The sequence below is a fragment of the Triticum dicoccoides genome, chromosome 3A (genome assembly GCF_002162155.2).
Source record: "Triticum dicoccoides isolate Atlit2015 ecotype Zavitan chromosome 3A, WEW_v2.0, whole genome shotgun sequence".
Classification (NCBI taxonomy): Eukaryota; Viridiplantae; Streptophyta; class Magnoliopsida; order Poales; family Poaceae; genus Triticum; species Triticum dicoccoides.
The window spans coordinates 305,537,770-305,554,225 of record NC_041384.1 but is presented as its reverse complement, the minus strand read 5'-3'; positions in this window follow the sequence as shown (position 1 = coordinate 305,554,225).

Below are 16,456 nucleotides of genomic sequence, written 5' to 3'. Positions count from 1 at the left end.
CACGTGGCAGGTGGTGGTTGGCGCGGGCGGCGGAGCGGACGCGTCCGGCCGGGGCGGACGTGTCCGGCCGGCGCGGATCTGGGATTTATGGTTTCGGGGAGAGGGGATCCGGGATATTTCGAGGGGTCCTATTTATAGGCATAGAGGGAGCTAGGAGAGTCCAAATGAGGTGTGGTTTTCGGCCACGCAATCGTGATCGATCGCTTTAGATGATGGAGCAGAGTTAGGTGGGTTTTGGGCCAAAATAGAGGGGTGACGGGCTGCAACACACACGAGGCCTTTTCGGTCCCTCGGTTAACCGTTAGAGTATCAAACCAAGTCCAAATGATACGAAACTTGACAGGCGGTCTACCGGTAGTAAACCAAGGACGCTTGGCAAGTCTCGGTTCAATACGGAAATGTTTAATCCCCACACATGAAAGAAAGCTAGAAATGACCACCTGAGGAGAGCGAAGCGCCGGAATGCAAAACGGACAACGGGGAAAATACTCGAATGCAAGAGACGAACACGTATGCAAATGCAATGCACATGATGACATGATATGAGATGCATGACAATGATAACAACACACGGAGACAAAACCCGAACCCGAGGAAATAAATATAACTTAACGCTGGAAACGGCAAGAGTTGGAGTACAAATTGGGAAAGTTACATCTGGGGTGTTACAATGCGACTGAACTCAAGTGGGAGTTCGACGAGGACTCAGGACGTTACTACGTTTCCTTTCCAGATGATCAGTAGTGGAGCCCAGTTGGGGCGATCGGGGATCTTATGCATTTGGGGTTGTCTTTATTTTGGTTCCGTAGTCGGACCTTTATTGTATTTGGATGACGTAATGCTATATTTATGTATTGTGTGAACTGGCGATTGTAAGCCAACTCTGTACCTCTTTCTTATTCAGTACATGGGATGTGTAAAGATTACCCCTCTTGCGACATGCCTACAATGCGGTTATGCCTCTAAGTCATGCTCCAACAGTGGGAGATATAGCCGCATCGTGGGTGTTACATGGGCTGACATGTGCCATGAGTTTGTTGGCACCTTCACAGGCGGCCATCAGGAACCAGGGCAACCCAGCGACTTGCAGCTTCTCCCACAGAAGGAAGGAGAAATTTTGCGGAAGTACATGTAGAGGTTCAGCCGGGTGCATAGGAACATTCCAGACATCCACCCTGCAGCTGTGGTAGTTGCATTCCAGTCCAACATGCACAACCGCATGATACATTCTAAAATGAACGCCCGGTTTCCCAAGACTGTGAATGAGCTATACACTCTGGTGGATAAGTGTTCCCGTCAAGAGGAGGGTAGGTGACTCCCCGGTGAAGAATATGGCGTCGATGTTGACTCAGAGGACGACGATGATGCCGCCAATCAGAAGAAGAAGAACAAGAAACACAACAAGAAGTGGAAGGACAAAGCAATGCTGGTTGTTGAAGGACCGAGCACCCCAAGTACCGGCAAGATGGCTAAGGCCGAGGCTCCCGGAAAGGAAATTGCCGCATGCACTGATTGCCAGGAAGTCACGGCTGCCGAGAAGGCTGGGAAGGCTGATGGGCCGTACTGCAAGATCCATCAGACCAAGGGTCATGATGATGCAGAGCATCCTATGGACATCACCATGTCAAGAGTCCATTTGGCGAGTGACACGTGCGACATCTACTTGACATACCCAAAGGTGAATCATCTCCTTTACACGTGCTCACTTGACCCCTTCGAGGATGGTATACTACTAGACACCCCTCTCGTGTGCATGCATAGGTATTGTCGGAACACTACGGACGACGAGGAGGAGTGCAAGCGCCAAGGAACAACTACACCATACGCGAGGGAAGCATGGAAGCAACGACAAAAGAAGACGAAGACATCTCCCAGGACCCAGACATCCAGCCCTTGCCCGGACATCCGGCCCTCGCCCGCACATCCGGCCCCTGAAGATGTCAACAACAGCAGCAGCCCTGCAGCCGAAGTGCTACAGGTCCGGGACATTCAGCGTCAGCCCCGGACATCGGGCGCCTCGCCAACACCTGGACATCCAGCCTCGCCCCCGGAAATCCGGACAAGCCATTCCAGAGAGCACCATGACCAGCTCCGTCAGCCCGGACATCCGGCCTGCCTGCCCGGACATCAGGCTCCCCGTGAAGCCCCGGACATCCGGCCCGACGCCCGGACATTCGGCCCTCCCTGCCTGCGTGCAGTGCTTCTGGGCCGAGGCCCATGTACCCCTTCGCCCCTTAGACTATATATAATTTCCCTCCACCTACGTTTTAGGGTTAGCATTGGTTTAGCTCATTTTAGAGATAGAGCATTGCTCATCCACATCGGATCTACTCCACGAGAGAGACTGCGGCCTCTACGGAGAAGATCCCTTAGGATTCAAGACCTCCTTGCGGAGAAGATCATCAAGACCCCTTCTTGGGCGGCCCCCTCAAGACCTCCTCACGGAGAAGACCGTTACCTCTTGTATCGTCCGTTGTTGACTTTGGATCTTGTATCTCTCTTTGTGTTCATGGATCTAGCGCATGTGTGATCATTCTTGTTGGTTTGAGTGTTCTCTTGTGTTCCCCTCGTGATTTTCGCCTCGTTTCCCTCCTCGTGTTCTTCGTGTTCATCGCGAGATTCGCTCCTTTCTGAAAGATCGGGCCACTAGGGTTCTACCCTACATCATCTTGGTATCATGAGCCACGTTGATCACGATTTCGGAGCCTCCCCGTTGTGTTTTCTAGCCTAATTTTGTTATTTCATCCTAAATTCGAAATTTCCCCACCAAAAATAGCCCCAATTTTTTTGTGATTTGTTGGCTTTGATGATGTTTTGTTGATTTTGATCCACGGTTTTGCTTGGTTTCAAGTGGATCTAGCATATCCCCAATTTTCCCCACTTTCCATCCATGAAATCCATCAAATTTTTCCCTTGGAATCATCAATTTCCGCCCCCAATTCGAAAATTTCCGCCCCAAACGAGATCTATATTCGTCGGGACGGACATCCGGGCCATCGGGCCAGACATCCAGCTCCTGGAGCATCAAACCCGCACGGTTCTAGACATCAGCGCCCGGATATCCGGCCCCCACCCCCGGATGTCCAGCCCCTGGCATTTCAGCCTTCACCATTTCACCATTTTGTCCATAACTAATTCATCTGGAGTCCATTTTTGACGTTCTTTAGCTCGTTGAAAAGCTATTGACATCCCCCTTCCCAAAAAAATACAACCATCACCATTTGACTCCACCAAAATTTTGGAACTTTGGCATCTTTGCCTAGGGCTTCCACCACAACCTCCGCATAACCACCACTGACTTACGCAACCTAACCAATATTGTTCCCCATCGCATTAGTGGTTGCTTGAGGAGTGATTTGAGTCTCCTAAGGTGTCTAGGCTACTTAGGGGCGGTTGCTTGTTCATCAACCACCACCACCATAACTTCCGCATAGGCTTGTCCACCATACACTTCCATCATCCCAACTTAACCCAATTTTGTTTGTGTTGTGAGTTGTGTCTCCTAATGTGTTTAGGCTACTTAGGGACCGTGCTTCCAACTCCGACACTGTGTATAGCCAACCTTACCCTCCACTTCCACATCGCCTACTCTTATAACCCATCATTGCACTTCCACAAAACCACCACCGCATTCCCGCTACCACCATTTGACGTTTGAGATTTTGAGTTCGCAGTTTTTTTTCGTTTCCTAAGGTGTTTCGGCTTCTTAGGGACGAGTCTCCATCATATTGGTATCTCCATCAAGATCACCGCCACTCATCATCACCGCGGACGGTAAACTCCATATCATCTTGGTATCGTGGTATCCGTCCATTATATATTCCCTTGCCATTGCATTGATAACCCCTAGCCCATTTTGTGTCACTTGCCTATCGAGACTAGCCATGTGAGATGATGCGGAGCATCCTATGGACATCACCATGTCAAGAGTCCGTTTGGCAAGTGACACGTGCGACATCTACTTCACATACATAAAGGTGAATCATCTCCTTTACACGTGCTCACTTGACCCCTTCGAGGATGGTATACTACTTGACACCCCTCTCGTGTGCATGCATAGGTATTGTCGGAACACTACATACGCGGAGGAGGAGTGCAAGCGCCAAGGAACAACTATACCACCCGCGAGGGAAGCATGGAAGCGACGATGGAAGAAGACGGAGACAGCTTCCAGGACCTGGACATCCGGCCCTGGCCCAGACATCCGGCCCCTAGACGAGTCACCAGCAGCAAGGAGCCAGCAGCCAAGTCTACAAGGCCCGGACATTCGGCGACCAGCCCGGACATCCGGCGCTTCCCGAGCCCCCGGACATCCGGCCTCCAGCACGGAAATCCGGACCCCGCCATTCCAGAGAGCAGCAAGGTTGGACCCTGCCAGCCCGGACATCCGGCCCCAGCGCCCGGACATCCGGCGTCTCGGGAAGGCCCGGACATCCGGCCCGAAGCCCGAACATCCGACCCCCCTGCTTGCGTGCAGCGCATCTGGGCCGTGGCCCATGTACCCCTTCGCCCCTTAGACTATATATACTCCCCCTCCACCTACGTTTTAGGGTTAGCGTTGTGTTAGCTCATTTGTGAGATAGAGCTTCGCTCATCCATATCGGATCTACTCCTTGAGAGAGACCGCGGCCCCTCTTCAGAGAAGATCCACCTTGGATTCAAGACCTCCTTGCGGAGAAGATCATCAAGACCCCCTCTTGGGCGGCCCCCTCAAGACCTCCTCATGGAGAAGACCGTTACCTCTTGTATCGTCCGTTGTTGACTTTGGATCATGTATCTTCCCCTTTCTACTCGAGGATCTAGCACATGTGTAACTATTTCTTGTTGGTTGAGTAATTCTCTCGTGTTTCCCCTCGTGATTTCCCTTGTTTTCCCCCTCGTGTTCCTCGTGTTCTTCGCGGGATCTGCTCCTTTCATGAAAGATCGGGCGATTAGGGTTCTACCCTACATCATCTTGGTATCAGAGCCATGTAGATCACGATTTCGGAGCCTCCCTGGTGTGTTTTCTAGCCTAATTTTGTTGTCTTCTTCCCCAATTTCGAAAATCCCCGGCAAAAATAGCCCCAAAATTTTTTGTGATTTGTTCGTTTGATGATGTTTTGTTGATTTTGATCCATGGATTCGTTGTGTCTTGAGTAGATCTATCTTTCCCCCAAGTTTCCCCACTTTTCCATCCATGAAATATCTCCAATTTTGCCTTTGGAATCATCCATTTCCGCCCCCAATTCAAACATTTCCGCCCCAAACGAGATCTGGATTCTTTGGGCCGGACATCCGGGCCATCGGGCCGGACATCCGGCTCCTGGAATGCAAAATCCGCATGGTTCTGGACATACACCCTCGGAAATCCGGCCCGAGCCCCGGATGTCCGGCCCCTGTACATTTCAGCTTCCCCGTTTCACCGTTTTGTCCATAACTAATTCATCCGGAGTCCGATTTTCACAATCTTTAGCTCATTTAAAATCTCTTGACATCCCCCTTCCTACAAAAATACCACCAACATGTTTTGACTCCATCAAATATTTGGAACTTTGGCATCTTTGCCTAGGGCTTCCACCACAACCTTCGCATAACCACCGCCGACTTCCGCAACCTAACCAATTTTGTTCCCCTTAGCATTAGTGGTTTCTTGAGGAGTGATTTGTGTATCCTAAGGTGTCTAGGCTACTTAGGGACGGTTGCTTCTTCATCAACCACCACCACTTCCGCATAGGCTTACCAACCATACACTCCCGCCACCCCGACCAAACCCAATTTTGTTTGTGTTGTGGCACAACGGGGAGTGGATGAAGCAACAACCGCAACCACTATCCCCTCTGGAGAGGAAAGTGAACTCATCCCGGCAAGGCCAGATACAGACCAGAACAAGGAGGAGCGGAGCAACGAGGACAGTTCCAAGATCACGGCAAGGAAGAAGGTGGTGCAGCGGCCAGTGTACTTCATTAGCTCCCTACTGCGGTGGGCTAGGTCAAGGTACTCTGGTGTGCAAAAGTTGATTTTTGGCCTCATCATGGCTTCAAGGAAACTGCACCACTACTTCTAAGCCCACGAGATCACGGTAGTCACCTGTTTCCCCTTGCAATGCACACTCAGAAACCACGAGGCCATTGGAAGAATAGTGGAATGGACTTTGGAGTTATCCAGCTTTGGTTTGAAGTTTGAGAACACGTCAACTATTCAGGGCAGAGAACTAGCAGAGCTCATTGCGGAGCAGACATCTACCCCTGATGAAGAAGTGCTGGAGATAGTTATCCACGGCAAGGAAGCACCCCAAGAATGGATCATGTATTTTGATGGTGCCTTCTCCCTACAAGGTGCAGGAGCTAGCGTGCTTCTCGTTGCTCCCACTTGGGAGAATCTCAAGTACGTCGTTCAAATGCATTTTGCTCGGGGGAACGCTACCAACAATTCTGCAGAGTACGAAGGACTCCTTGTCGGGCTTAGGATTGCAACAGAATTGGGAATCAAGAAGTTGATAATTCATGGAGATTCGCAACTTGTGGTGAGGCAAGTAAACAAGGATTATCAAAGCCCATTGATCGAAGCTCTCGTCGAGGAAGTGAGAAAGTTGGAGGATCGCTTTGATGGATTGCAAACAGAGCATGTGCCACGTGTGAAAAACAACATTGCCGATCATCTGTCAAAATTCGCTGCACAAAACTCCCTATGGAACTAGGGACTTTTGTTCTCCATCTGACTGAACACTCCATATCGCCGGCAACAATCTCCAGAAAGAGGAGGAAACTGGATTCTGGCAAGCCCCTCCCAGTAGAGCTTCCCGAAGCCCCTAGCAAAGAGCTTGGCGGGCACAACTTCACTTCGACCGGTGAGTTGCACCCTCCCGCCAAACTACCAATCTTTGTGGTTGAGGCGTGCGCTCTCGTGAACAAGGAGGTGCCACTGGTCCTTGTTGTCGAGCCTCAGACTCTAACTTGGGTGCGGCACATACTCTATTTCCTCTAAACAGGAGAACTTACAGAAGAGCAAGAATAAGCTGAAAGAGTAGCCCAGAGGGCCAGTTGTATCAGTTCATTGACGACACCCTATACAAAAGAAGGCCCAACGGTGTGAAATTGAAGTGTATTTGCCGGGAAGAAGGGAAGGAACTGCTGGCAGAGATACACAAGGGTATGTGTGTCTCCCATATTGGATCAAGTTCCTTGGTTGGAAAAGCTTTCCGGCAAGGTTTGTACTATCCCACGGCCCTCTGATGCAATTGAGCTAGTCACCAAGTGTGAAGCCTGCCAGTTCCACTCCAAGAATATCCATCAGCCTACTCAAGCTCTCCAAACGATCCCTTTGTCATGGCCATTTTTGGTCTGGGGCATCGACATCCTGGGCCCCATCCCCCATGCTACCGGGGCTTTGAATTCTTGTAAGTTGCAATCGACAAGTTCAAAAAGTGGCTAGAAGTGGAGCCCGTGAGGAAGGTGACCGCACAGTCATCTATCAAGTTCTTCAAAGGATTGTTGTGCCGTTCGGGAGTACCCGCCAGAATCATCACCAACAACGGCACCCAATTCACAAGCCGCGCCTTCATGCAATACGTTCATGCCCTCGGAAGCAAGATCTCATTTGCCTCTGTTGCCCATCCCAGAAGCAACGAACAAGCTGAGAGGGTAAACACTGAAGTGCTGCAAGGTCTCAAGACAAGAACATTTGATAGGCTGTAGAAGTGTGGCAGGCGATGGATCGACAAGTTGCCGGTGGTTCTTTGGTCCCTCCGTATGACACCAAATTGAGCTACCGACCAGACTCCCTTCTCCCTAGTATATGGATCACCTCGAGTACTTGCCTACGATGAAGTAGTGCAAGAACAGCACCGACGTGATAATGATGTGCTACTTGAGGAGAACCGTCTTTGGGCTGCTACGCGTGCTGCACTCTACCAGCAAGCCCTGCGTCGCTATCACAATTGTAGGGTTCATGCTCGGAGCTTTGAGGAAGGCGACCTTGTCCTTAGGCGTGTTTAGTCTGCCAAGGGTACAAACAAGTTGACGCCGAAGTGGGAAGGTCCTTACTGGGTAGTACGAGTCACCAGACTCGGCGCAGTCCATCTGGAGGCTGGAGATGGCATTCAGTTGCAAAACTGATGGAACATTGAGCATCTCCGTAAGTTCTACCCGTAAGGCACGGCTGTCGGTCCCTGCCCGGTAGCCACCCTTTTGTACAAGCCTTGCTGATGTTGCATGTAAACCTTTGTACAAAGCCAGGCGCAGGCCCTGAGCAACAGATAAATAAACGAAGCGCTAGGGCCCCAAAGAAGATTGCATGGATGCATAAGCATATTATGAGCATAGCATGATCATGTAGATAAGACCGTGTGTAGCTCTGTTTTCATCTGCACTAAGATGCACGATTCTTACTGCAGACTTGGTCCCGAAGAGAAGAAACGAAGACAAGCCTACATAGAGGTCCCCGGCAAGCCAAACAGATAAGTTCCTTCTTATCCATATGTGTTCTGTAAAGTGGAACTTTTGCATATGAAAACCTTGCCGCCTTCGAAACATAGGTGCTCCCATCCTTTGGTCCGAACGTTGCTTCGGTCAAAGATGGTTGAAGTGGCCTTTGACGGAGAATGGTTCGGTGAGGGGCTGGTCTCTCTTTCATAGTTTTGTGCCCGACAGGCCTAGCCCTGCGGCAACAAATTGAGGGCACCAGGAGGATAGCCTGTCGGGGAAAACTTGTTGACTTAAATGTATAGAGGCATCTCACCTTTGCATGGACATGATACATGCACAAGTACCTGGCAAGGCTTGTCTTTTTCATTAATATGCTGATAAGCAAGTACAGATTTTACAGAACACAAACATGGATAAAGAAGATTACATAATTTAGACTAAAGTTTGGCAAGTGCCTACGCATTTTAGACTAAAAAAGATAAGTACCCCGTAATCCCCTTTCTTGTCCCTCTCCTCCTAGTCATTGCAGTGGGAGGTGAAGAGGGCAAAGGGACTGCCTGAGCAGAAGCCAAGCTCGATCCCGTCAGGACCTGTCGAGCGCAGCCTGACAAGATCGGGAGTGGCAAGGCTGCGAAGGATGAGGGCGGAGGGATCAGCTCGGCGGTGCCCTGGTCACCACCCCCAAGGCCATCAAGAAGCCCTGGCACAAGCACCGGCTGATGGGGTTATGTACCTAGGGTAGGGTCATGGACCTGATCCAAGTAACTTACCCCAGGACATCCTTAGAAGAGGTCGCCTTCCAGTCGACCAACGAGGATTCACTCGACTGGCCTGAAGGACTCGACCACGAAGACTCACTCGACCACCAGGAGGTCAAGAGGCACTCTGCACTGCAACGGCCTGTAATCAAGTAGACTTTATGATAGTAAAGGCACTTTATGTGGGGCGTTACCAGTAACGCCCCAGACTTAACTCACCTTAAACCCTCTCCTGCGTGGGCTGGCTAGGGTCCTGGCGCACTCTATATAAGCCACCCTCCTCCACAGGCAGAGGGGTTCGGCACCTTGTAATTCATACATTCCTAATCCACTCGACCGCCTCCGGGCTCCGAGACGTAGGGCTGTTACTTCTTCCGAGAAGGGCCTGAACTCGTACATCCTTTGTGCTTACAACCTCTCCATAGCTAGGACCTTGCCTCTCCATACCTACCCCCCACTCTACTGTCAGGCTTAGAACCACGACAGTTGGCACCCACCTTGGGGCCGGTGTTTTAGCGATTTTGTGGAGAAGTTGCGATTCTTCCGAGTACTCTCATCATGGTGTCTGCTGGAGTTTTGGTCAAGGGTCAAGAGATCCGTCTCGGCACCCTCACCTTCATCGCCGACGACTCCGCATGGCTCCAGGAGGCTCCACTCGACGTAGACGCGCTCCCCGTCCGCGGTGCGACGCATTTTCGCGCATGTGTCCGCGGCGTTCTGCTGCGGCAACCGTCGACCCAGTATCGGTCGGCTCCTCCATCTTCCACCCTCCCGGTCTCCCGCCAGCGCAAGCGCTCAGGCCGGTCGAGGCTTCAGCGATGGGTGAGTCACGCAGTGGCTCGCCAATCGGCCACTACACAAGTTGCGGCAATCGAGCCCAATGAATCTCTCTATGGCTTGTTCGATCAGTCGACTGGCTCCGGAGAGACTGCATCCGAGTGCGGAAGCAGTGATCCAGCGGCGGAAATCTTGATGGTCGACGGGCCCCACAGCCCTCCTGGCTTCGCCCGTGGTGGTGGAGCAGGTGACGGCGGCGACCCTGCACGAGACTACGAAGAGTACCAGCCCGAGCCACTCGACTCTCTGCAAAGAGAAGAGCTTCGCCGCAGGAACGAGGATCCCCTGCGTATTCCCATCGCAGGAGAAACCCCCGAGGCTCGTGCCTTGGAGGAGGCGCGTCTGGCCAATTTGGCCGAGCGCACTCGACTGGAGAACCTTCAGCGAGCACTCGACGAACGCGCGCGGCAACGAGTTCCCGACACCAGTCGACGTCAACTCTTCCCGCCGACTCAGGTATATCGAACCCCAATTCAGAATTTAGCAGCTGCGACCCGTATAGCAGAGTCCATTCAGCCTTCGCAGTCGGAAGCTGGCAGAGGTTTGCTGCAGATCAGGGATCTGCTCCGGGCAGCAGGAGATCAGAATTCAGCCGTGTCTCAGTCGCGCAACAGAATTCACAGTCGATCTGTCACTGTGAATACGGTTCAGTCGGCCCACAGCCCCAGATCGCCTCCGCAGCGCGAAGGGCGTGAGAATCGGCGAGATCAATATGGCGACAGACTCGACCGAGATGATAGGCGTCGAGTGCCCTATTCCCCTCCGAGGGGTGGGTCTTACGCTCCTCGGCAGCCAGATGATAGGCGTCAGTACAGTACAGGGCGTAGGGTTCCAGTTGACCCCAGAGAGCCAGGCTTCGACGCGCGATCCATTATCGTGCAAGGGTTGGTCGACCGGAACAGAGCCCATCGAGGCGCACTCGACAGAGATGTACCCACGAGCAGTCGAGTACATGTTTCTGGTCCTGAATGTTTCAGCAGAGCTATCAGAGCCGCAGTTATCCCCCCCAATTTCAGGTTGGCAACAGGAGTCAGCAAGTTCACTGGTGAGTCTAAGCCTGAAACTTGGCTTGAAGACTACCGAGTGGCAGTTCAGATTGGTGGGGGGAACGACGAGGTGGCCATGAAGCATTTGCCCCTCATGTTGGAAGGTTCTGCCAGGGCATGGTTGACTCAATTACCTCCTAGCAGCATTTACACTTGGGAAGATCTGTCCCGAGTGTTCGTCAGAACGTTTGAAGGGACTTGCAAGCGACCAGCGGGATTGACAGAGTTGCAAGTCTGCGTACAGAAAACTAATGAGACTCTCAGAGAGTATATTCAGAGGTGGATCACTTTGCACCACACTGTGGAAAATGTCTCTGATCATCAGGCAGTATGCGCCTTCAAAGACGGCGTCAAGAACAGAGAACTGAGTTTGAAATTTGGTCGAACCGGTGACATGACCTTGAGTCGGATGATGGAGATTGCTACCAAGTACGCCAACGGCGAAGAAGAAGACCGACTCCGAAGCGGCAAGCACAAGCCGAGTCAGTCGGAAAAAGGAAACACCAGTCGGAAACAGAAGCGGAAGGCTGAACCGGCAGCTCCTGGAGAGGCTCTGGCCGTGACTCAAGGAAAGTTTAAAGGGAAACCAAAAGGATCCTGGAACCCCAAGAAGGTAAAGGATAAAGAAGGGAATGACGTGATGGATATGCCATGTCACATTCACACGAAGAAAGATGAAGAGGGGAATATCATTTACCCAAAGCACACCACTCGCCAATGTCGACTCCTGATCCAGCAGTTTCAGGGAAAACAGTCTAAGGACAAGGAGAAGGAGTCGGACAAGGCCGAAGACAAAGAGGACAGTGAGGGAGGATATCCGCATATCAACTCCACTCTGATGATCTTTGCAGATGTGGAAAGCAGAAGTCGACTGAAAGTGATTAACCGAGAGGTGAACATGGTTGCCCCAGCAAAGGCAAATTATCTGAAGTGGTCTCAAACACCCATCACATTCGACCAATCAGATCACCCGACTCATATTGCCACCCCCGGGAGGCAAGCTTTGGTGGTCGATCCAGTTGTCGAAGGCACTCGACTGACAAAGGTGCTGATGGATGGTGGAAGTGGGCTGAACTTATTGTATGCAGACACATTGAAAGGTATGGGCATTCCGATGTCCCGACTGAGCACTAGTAACATGAGCTTCCATGGAGTTATACCAGGGAAGAAGGCCGAGTCACTCGGCCAGATAGCTTTGGACGTAGTGTTTGGTGATTCGAAGCATTTTCGCAAAGAAAAGTTGACGTTTGAGGTCGAGGATTTTCAAAGTGCATATCATGCCATTTTGGGGAGACCAGCCTATGCACGGTTCATGGCTCGACCATGTTACGTGTACCTCAAATTGAAGATGCCCGGTCCCAAAGGTGTGATCACTGTCACCGGTGATAGGAAAAAGGCAGAGGAGTGCTTTCAGAAGGGCTCCAAGATTGCCGATTCCCAAGTGACGGCGGTCGAGTTCGAAGAATACAAGCAAAACGCAGATCCGAGTGACTTGCTGCGCTCCAAGAAGCCCGCCACAGAGTCTGCATTCCAGTCGTCCGGTGAGACGAAGCCTGTTCACATTCACCCGACCGACCCCGAAGCAGCTCCGACCCGCATCTCCACAACACTCGACCCTAAATAGGAAAAAGCGCTCATCCAGTTCCTCCGTGAGAACTGGGACATTTTTGCATGGAAGCCCGCTGACATGCCAGGTGTTCCCAGGGGACTGGCTGAGCATCGCCTAAGAGTCGACTCGTCTGCAAAACCAGTCAAAGAGCATCTTCGGCGGTCCGCCGTCCAGAAGAGAAAGGCCATCGGCGAAGAAGTGGCTCGACTGTTGGCGGCAGGATTTATCCGCGAGATCTACCACTCCGAGTGGCTCGCTAATGTCGTCATGGTTCCTAAGAAGGACAAGTCGCTCCGAATGTGCATTGATTTCAAGCACATCAACCGGGCCTGCCCGAAAGATCACTTTCCTCTCCCTCGCATAGATCAAATTGTTGACTCGACCGCGGGATGCGAGAGGTTGTCTTTTTTAGATGCTTACTCCGGGTACCACCAGATCCGTCTGTACGGGCCCGATGAGGTAAAAACAGCTTTCATCACTCCATTCGGGTGCTTTTGCTATATCACCATGCCATTCGGCCTCAAGAATGCCGGAGCCACATTTATGCGAATGATTCAGAAGTGTCTACTCACCCAAATCAGTCGGAATGTGGAAGCTTATATGGATGATATTGTTGTCAAGTCACGAAAAGGTTCCGACCTGCTCGCTGACCTCGCCGAAACATTTGCCAACCTCAGAAGGTATGATATCAAGCTCAATCCATCAAAGTGCACATTTGGAGTTCCTGGTGGCAAGTTACTCGGTTTTCTCGTTTCCAAACGGGGAATCGACGCTAACCCAGAGAAGATTGGCACTATTCTCCGAATGAAACGCCCTGTGCGAGTGCACGATGTCCAGAAGCTTACTGGATGCTGGGCCGCATTAAGTCGATTCATCTCACGACTCGGTGAAAAGGCACTGCCTCTTTACCGACTAATGAAGAAGGCTGACAAGTTCGAGTGGACTCCAGAAGCTGATGCAGCGTTTGCCGAGCTAAAAGCTCTGCTCTCCACCCAGCCGGTGCTTGCTGCTCCAATCAGCAAAGAGCCTCTGTTGCTCTACATCGCAGCCACAGGACAAGTCGTCAGTACTGTGCTAACGGTCGAGCGGGAAGAAGAAGGAAAACCTCTCAAAGTTCAGCGCCCAGTGTATTATTTGTCTGAAGTCTTGACTCCATCCAAGCAGAGATATCCTCATTATCAGAAGCTTGTGTATGGAATATACATGACCACAAAGAAGGTTGCTCATTATTTCTCTGACCATTCCATCACAGTCGTCAGCGATGCTCCACTATCAGAGATTTTGCACAACAGAGACGCAACTGGTCGAGTGGCCAAATGGGCGATTGAACTTCTTCCCCTTGATATCAAGTTTGAGGCAAAGAAAGCCATTAAGTCCCAGGCGATAGCAGATTTCCTCGCCGAGTGGATTGAACAACAGCAGCCGACTGAAGTTCACTCAGAGCATTGGACCATGTTTTTCGATGGTTCTAAGATGTTGAATGGTTCCGGTGCTGGGGTTGTCCTGGTTTCCCCCAGAGGAGATAAGCTCAGATATGTGCTCCAGATTCACTTTGATTCCTCCAACAATGAGGCGGAATATGAGGCCCTCCTATATGGGTTGCGCATGCCGTTTCACTCGGCGTCCGTCGCCTAATGGTCTATGGCGACTCGGATTTAGTGGTCAATCAGGTGATGAAAGAGTGGGACGTGAGAAGCCCAGCCATGACTGGATACTGCAGTGCAGTGAGGAAGCTGGAGAAGAAGTTCGAGGGGTTGGAGCTCCATCATATACCCCGACTGAAAAATCAAGCAGCTGATGATCTAGCAAAGATAGGTTCCAAGAGAGAAGCCATTCTGAGTGGTGTGTTCTTGGAGCATATACACACTCCGTCAGTCAAAGAAGATCCTTTCACCGAAGAAACTCTACAGCCCAAGAGCGCCACAGATCCGACTGAAGTTGAAGTCCCAGCGGTGGTCGACTTGATCATGGAGGTTTTGGTGGTCATTCCCGACTGGAAGATTCCGTATGTCGCATATATCTTGAGGAAAGAGCTTCCGGAGGATGAGGAAGAGGCTCGGCAGATCGTCCGTCGATCTAAGGCCTTTACCGTAATCAAAGGACAATTATACAGAGAAAGCGCGACTGGAGTCGGTCAGAAGTGCATAACACCAGAAGAAGGTCGACTCATCCCCAATGATATTCACTCGGGGACCTGTGGTCATCATGCGTCCTCTCGGACCATCGTGGCCAAAGCATACCGAGCCGGATTTTACTGGCCCAAGGCGAATGAGATGGCAAAAGAGATAGTAGATAAGTGCGAGGGATGTCAGTTCTACTCGAATATGTCGCACAAGCCTGCGTCAGCTTTGAAGACCATCCCACTCGTCTGGCCTTTTGCAGTTTGGGGGCTGGACATGATCGGTCCTTTGAGAACAGGACGAAGTGGCTTCACGCATGTACTGGTGGCAGTCGACAAGTTCACCAAGTGGATCGAGGCTAAACCAATCAAGAGCCTTGACACCGGTACTGCTGTTAGCTTCATCAGGGAACTAATACTCAGATATGGAGTCCCGCACAGCATCATTACGGATAATGGGTCGAACTTTGACTCAGAGGAATTCAGAGCTTTCTGCGACTCCCAGGGCACACGGGTCGACTACGCATCAGTCGCCCATCCGCAGTCGAATGGACAAGCAGAGCGAGCTAATGGACTGATTCTCAAAGGACTGAAGCCTCGACTGATGCGTGATCTCAAACACGCGGCTGGAGCTTGGGTCGACGAACTTCCATCTGTACTCTGGGGACTGCGGACCACGCCTAATCGGTCGACCGGAAGAACTCCATTCTTCTTGGTCTATGGAGCTGAAGCAGTCTTGCCGAGTGATCTTCTCCACAATGCTCCTCGAGTTGAAATCTACAACGAAGCAGAAGCTGAACAAGCGCGGCAGGACGCAGTCGACCTTTTAGAGGAAGAAAGGGAGATGGCTCTGATCCGGTCGACCATCTACCAACAAGATCTGTGGCGTTTCCACGCCCGAAACGTGAGAGGTCGAGCCTTCCAGAAAGGGGATTTGGTTCTCCGAGTGGATCAGCACAAACCACACAAGCTTGCTCCTTCTTGGGAAGGCCCCTTCATCGTCACCAAGGTTCTCCACAACGGGGCGTACCGTCTTTACAACGTCGAGCATAATATCGACGAGCCCCGAGCTTGGAACGCGGAGCTACTCCGCCCGTTTTACACTTAAGCTTTATCACTCGGATGAGTTGCAATAAAGTACTTCTGTAGTTCATGGACCTCAAAATAATAAGTGTCATAGTTCCTCCATAATATCTATCACTTTTTATTTTTCGTCCAATGAAATTCCCCTCAGTGGGTGACTTAGCTGCGAATCCGTTTCGCCTAAGTTTGTAAAAACCCTACCGAGTGGTGAGCCAGACTCCCACTCGGAGGCTTAGCCGCGAATCCGTTTCGCCTAAGTTATCAAAATCCTACCGAGTGGTGAGCCAGCCTTCCACTCGGAGGCTTAGCTGCAGCCTCGTGCTCGCCTAAGTTATAAAAATCCTACCGAGTGAAGAGCAATCCTCTCACTCGGAGGCTTAGCTGCAGCCTCGTGCTCGCCTAAGTTATCAAAATCCTACCGAGTGGTAAGCCAGCCTTCCACTCGGAGGCTTAGCTGCAGCCTCGTGCTCGCCTAAGTTATAAAAATCCTACCGAGTGAAGAGCAATCCTCTCACTCGGAGGCTTAGCTGCAGCCTCGTGCTCGCCTAAGTTATCAAAATCCTACCGAGTGGTAAGCCAGCCTTCCACTCGGAGGCTTAGCT